We start from the raw sequence: 6,000 nt of genomic DNA on the forward strand, positions 1-6,000 counted from the left end.
ACGAATGCCCGCCAACGACCACCTCGGGAAGGGGGAAGCCTGCGCCCCTTCTGGGTTTTTATCCGACGTACCGGTATCTTGGGGAGAGAGCATAGCCTGATCCTCCTTCTCCCCGGAAGGCCCCTCCGACTTCCCGGCATCTTTCTCTTCGGCCTTCTCTTCATCACTATCCTCGAAGAAGGTCTTCATCAAATTTTCAAGCCCCGTTACTGAGGCAGACATCTCCACTACAGCAAACAGACAAACACATCAGTCGCTAGATCAAGTAAAACAAGCAATGATAAACAGTACAAGCACAAAACAAAACGACTCACGGATATAGCTCCTGGCAGCCTCCCGTTCACCCATGAGGAGATGGGGGTTCACGGGGTTCTTCCCGAAGAGAGCAAACAACACATCAGCTATTTTCTTATTTACAGGGGACATCCCTTTGTACGTAACCTTAATAAAAGAATTAGACCCCGCCCCAAAACTCCAATAAGTTGGGATGAGGCGCTCCCCCTCTAACGATAACCAAAAGGGATGGCGACCTTTAGCGGGGCGAACTTTAAAGAATTTGTCTTTGAACCCATGGTAAGAGTCCTCGAACAGATCAAATATCCTTCGACCTTGGGTAGACCGGAAAGAAAGGAACCCTTTTCTCGCCTTCCTTTGTTTGGAGGGGTTGGTGAGGTTGAAGAAAAAGAGGAAGACATCTACTGACGCCAGCAGCTCGAGATACTCACAGACCATCTCGAAACAGCGGATAGAAGCCCAGCTGTTCGGATGGAGCTGCGACGGCGACACGGATATCCGATTGAGGAGCGACATCTGAAAGTCAGAGAAGGGTAGGCGAATGCCGACCTGGGTGAACATGGCCTTGTAAAACCAGATCCAGTCGGCGACCCGGGGAGAACGGAGGTTGATCTCGTACAACCGCTCGTTGGGGGCAGGAACGAAGGTCTCATAGTTGGTCTCCTCGTTTGTCCCCCCACATAAGTACCCGGCTTGCCGGAATTCCGTCAGCTCTTTCAGATCCATCTGGTTAGGCGAGTCCTTTATGTCTGAGGTCACCCAGGCGTAGGGGTCGTAGTTTGCACCCGAGGTAGAAGTCCGGGAGATGACGCGAGGCATACCTACAGTGGGAGTACCACTCCATTAGTCTATGAGGTCGGGAGCCCGGATAAAACCCAAAAACCATGTTTACCCCACTCAACAGTTAAGATCAAGCATGGCCAAAGCTACATCTATTCCGCAAGTCATCTAAAAACCTACCCTGGAATGGTACCCCTCCCCTAACATATCTACCTAGCATCGAAAGGCCACATAACAACAAATTCTAAGCAAATACAACAAACACACAATAAACAGAGCAGAAAAGAGAGGAGCTAGAGGATTACCTGAATTTGTTGAAGCTGGAGGAATGAGAGGAAGATGCTCAAAGAAAACTGCAACAACATGCTGAAATTCCCAAAGGAAGAGGAAGGAGACAGCAAAGGAATGAAAGAGATGAAAGCGTAAAAAGAGAAAAAAGGGGGAGGCTAACTATTTAAAACTGCCTCCCAGGAAGCGCGAAAGACTGGGGGCAAAATAGTCTTTGCGCATGGAGTTTTCCAACCCATTATGAGCATTCAATGCTCAGCACGGAGAACGAAGCGATGAACGGTTACCTCAGTAACCAAAAGACACGCGCGCAGGAGGGCACGTCCCCCCACGGGCGGCCGATCTGGCGACAACGTGTAGAGAAAGAAAAACGCGCCGCCAATAGTCCTCACGACTACCACTGGCGCGTGGGAGCACTGTTACGGCCTGGCCCAAACCCTCTGCTGGTTTGGACCGACCCGAGCTCCACCCGACCCGGACGGTCGGGGGTAGGGCGCTCCATCGCCGACCCAGACACGCGTCCGTGACAGCTCACCCATGGCTATGAAGGAAACGTCTCGGGAATAGTGGGCCTGCCTTCACAGGGCCCACCTCTGACAATATATAAGGGGAAGATTGGCTCTTCTCCCGAGGTACGTCACATATCACATCACCCTTTCCGCCTGCACATTTACTGACAAGGGCGTCGGAGTGTCTTTGCAGGTGGCACCCCCCCCTTTTTCCACACGAAGTACTCGGGACCTCGTACACCTCTGACTGGTAGTCCACGACCTGACGAGCCCCTATCATCTCCCAAGATCCTCACCCGAACCGATCGGTAACCGACTTACCGAACATAAATTATAATAAAATTTAGAAAAAAAGAATAAATCAATTTCTAATTTATTGGTCCACGAACATTTAAGTTTTTGAAAATTTAAAAATATATTTAAGTTTTCGACTTTCTTAAAATCTGGATATATTGATTTCTGAATCTAATTCGTCTTATTTTAAAAAGAGTAAAATGTTGTTTTTGTCTTCAACGTTTGGGGTAAGTCCTAAAGTTGTCCATAACGTTTCATTTGTCCTATTTAAGTCCCTAACGTTTCAAAATTGACTCAATGTTGTCCTGTCGTTAGGGATCCGTTAACAAAATTGACAGCAGGACAAAATTGAGACGATTTTGAAACGTTAAGAACTTAAATAGGACGAAAACGTTGGGGACAAAAACGATACATAGAAATAAATTTTAGTTTTATCCTTCAATAATATCAATTTTTTACTGTACATAGTATTCAATTATTTTTTAATCACATTTTAGTAAATTATACTTAATCACATAACTTTCATTCTAAATAAATTAATTTTTTTATAATTTTACACTTAAAGTTATAAGTTAATATGAAAATATAAAAAATTTTATTAGAATGAAAGTAGTGTGATTAAGTGTAATTTACTTACATGTGATTAAAAAATAATTGAATATTATATACAGTAAAAAATTGATATTATTGAAGGATAAAATTAAAATTTATTTCTATGTATCGTTTTTGTCCCCAACATTTTCGTTCTATTTAAGTTCCTAACGTTTCAAAATCGTCTCAATTTTGTCCGCCGTCAATTCTGTTAACGGATCCCTAACGGCAGGATAACATTGAGCCAATTTTAAAACGTTAGGGACTTAAATAGGACGATTGAAACGTTAGGGATAACTTTGGAACTTACCCCAAACGTTGGGGACAAAAACGATACTTTACTCTTTTAAAAATTATCTCACGTGTGTATCCATATCAACTAGGTCAGTACAATTGGAATATAACTAGAATTACGTTTGATTTTTTCGTTGGGTCTGACAGACCTAAGTGAACATGAGAGATCAATATGTCCAGATTTTAAAAAAGTCAGAAGTTTAAATATATTTTTAAATTTTTAAAGATTTAAATGTCTACGGGTCAAAATGTCAAGGACCTATTTATTATTTTCTCTAAAATTTAAATTGTAAAATTATTGAGTTTAATATAAATTTTATAAAATCGATTAACTCATTTAAAATTATAATATTAAAAAATTTTAAGAGTTAAATGAAAATTCTAACTATAATATATACTTTCTTCACTTTCAATGCAATTCATGCTAAAAAATAAAAGCTCATTTAATTAAATTATTATTATTATCATAAGTTTCTTCAATTCATTATTAGATAATAATATAATTAAAATTATATATTAACAATTAATAAGTTATATTTTTAGATAATAGTATAATTAAAATTATATATTAACAATTAATAAGTTATGTTTTGAATTAGCTAGCATATATGTAAGGAATAATTGTTTTGGGGGGGTGCTGCTGGGACTTCTCACTATTTCTGTGAGTTAGTGTTTTGTTTGATACATGAAAATGGAGGAAAGAGAATAGAGATGTTTTTGTTTGTTGTTCTTTTGATGAGGTCTATGGAGAGTAGCTGTCATTATCCAACTGAGTGTGTAGCACACATATAAATAGAACCCTTTCTCTCTAGCTTCAAATTTAATGACCCACTTCAATTAGATCCTTCTTCTTATTTTTTTTTCCATTTTTTTTCTTTAACTAAAAAATACCTACTATACTTGATGGCATTGGCATGTGTTTGTGCATTATTCATCAATCATCACGACAGTTTTGTTTGTTCCTTAATTAGTAGAATTTAGAAAGTTATTAATTGCTTTAACCACCTGAAAACTAGTCATTGTAATAATATGCCGCTAAACTCAAAAAAGTTAGATCTTATCAGAAAGTTTGATCTGTCTAAATCAATTTAGCTTGTAATCTACTACCCTTCGTCCCTTCCTTTTTGAGTCAACTACGTGACTAGATTGATAGATAGATTTGAAACCTCGTTGTTAAATTGTGCGTGCTATATAATAATAATAATAATAATAATAATAATAATAATAATAATAAAATTTAATTACTCAGTTGATCCTATAATTTAATAAAATTTTTAATTAAATTTTTATATTTTTTTTTAATTGGATTCCTGCACCAAAATTTTTTTTTCAATTAAGTCCCTCTTAGTAGTAATTAGTTTATTTTTATAGGACCCAACTAAAAAAAAAATTAGTACAAAGACCTAAATAAAAGGAAAAAAAAAAGTGTAGGGATCCAATTAAAAAAAATTTTTGGTGCAAAGACTCAATTAAAAGAAAAAAAAGTATAAGGACCTAATTAAAAATTTTGTGAAATTATAAAGACCAATAAAATAATTAAACCAAATAATAATAATAATAATAATAATAATAATAATAATAATAATAATTGTTAGAAATTAAAATGGGTCATTTTGATATATCTATATTATGATGATTAAGGTTATTATAGTATTTTAAAAAATATTATTAAAATTAAAATAATTTTTTTTATTGTTTAATAACGTTTTTTAAAAAATATTATTAAAATATAAAAAATATAATTATAATATTAACAATATTTTATAAGTACTATAGTCCTATGAACATGGTGATACTAAGATTTATCGATTAAAATACCCATGTTATTGGATCACTTTTGACTTTTATAGTTTTATTGGTTGCTATCCCCATTCCACAACTATAGCTATAGTATTAGCACTTAGGGCTGTCCATGGATCGGATCATATCCGCAGATCCGCAGTATTTATCCGCATCCGATCCGATAATTGCGGATATGATCCGATCCGCAGACTGATCGGATCGGATAGGATCCGATCCGCACCTATTAAGGATCGGATCGCGGGTTTCTGTGTTATATCCGCGGATCCGCAGATCCGCACAAAATAATTAAAAAATAAAAAATAAAAAATATATATACCTTAGTTACTTTGTGTTGCAGCCACCTAACCTAACCCTAATCTCATTTTCACATTTTGCACTTCACGTCTTCACCCTTCGTCCCTTCCCTTCCTTGTTCCTTCCTTCACGGCGTTGAAATGTGAAAGCCTAACAAAGTGAAAACCAAAACTCCAGACCCCCAATCTCACCCATTCACCCCCAATTTCTGAAACCGTTCACCTCGCCGTTCACCCCCTGACCCCTAATCTCTCAGAGTCTCACCTATTCTGCCGTTCACCCCGTCGTTCACCCCCTGACCCCCCAATCTCTCAGACTCTCACCTATATTCTGCCGTTCACCCCCCGTTCAATCCGGCGTTCACCCCCGCCGTTCTTGCCTGCGCTGGTCGGTGTTGTCGACAACGTTGACGACGATGTTCAGATCCTTGAGCAGGCTGTTATGGTGTTGAATCTTGGATCTGGATCTGGATAAAATCGAAGACGGCGAGCTCTGGTGGAAAAGCTTGATGCTCAAGAACCAGAGCAATACTAGCAGCAGCTGGTTGGATTCTCTGGTGGAAAACCCCCAATCTCTCACTCCTAGGCCCTAATCTCTTCAGTCTTCACCGTGTTCAGGACTTCAGGTAATTTTCATGAGTAACCTGCTAAATTGAAATGCTCTATTTCTCTGTTCTGTATTTGGACTCAATTTTTTGACTTATTTTCAATACATAATAGTAACCTGTTGTAATTACCCTTACTGTTATTGTGTATTTGTGTTTCTTAAAGAATTCTGCTCATGTTATTGTTTATATGAAATAAGCAGAAGCCACTTGGGATACTACCTGTTAAAGCATTATCCGACAGAACCA

This window comes from Arachis hypogaea, chromosome 18, assembly GCF_003086295.3.
Source record: "Arachis hypogaea cultivar Tifrunner chromosome 18, arahy.Tifrunner.gnm2.J5K5, whole genome shotgun sequence".
Classification (NCBI taxonomy): Eukaryota; Viridiplantae; Streptophyta; class Magnoliopsida; order Fabales; family Fabaceae; genus Arachis; species Arachis hypogaea.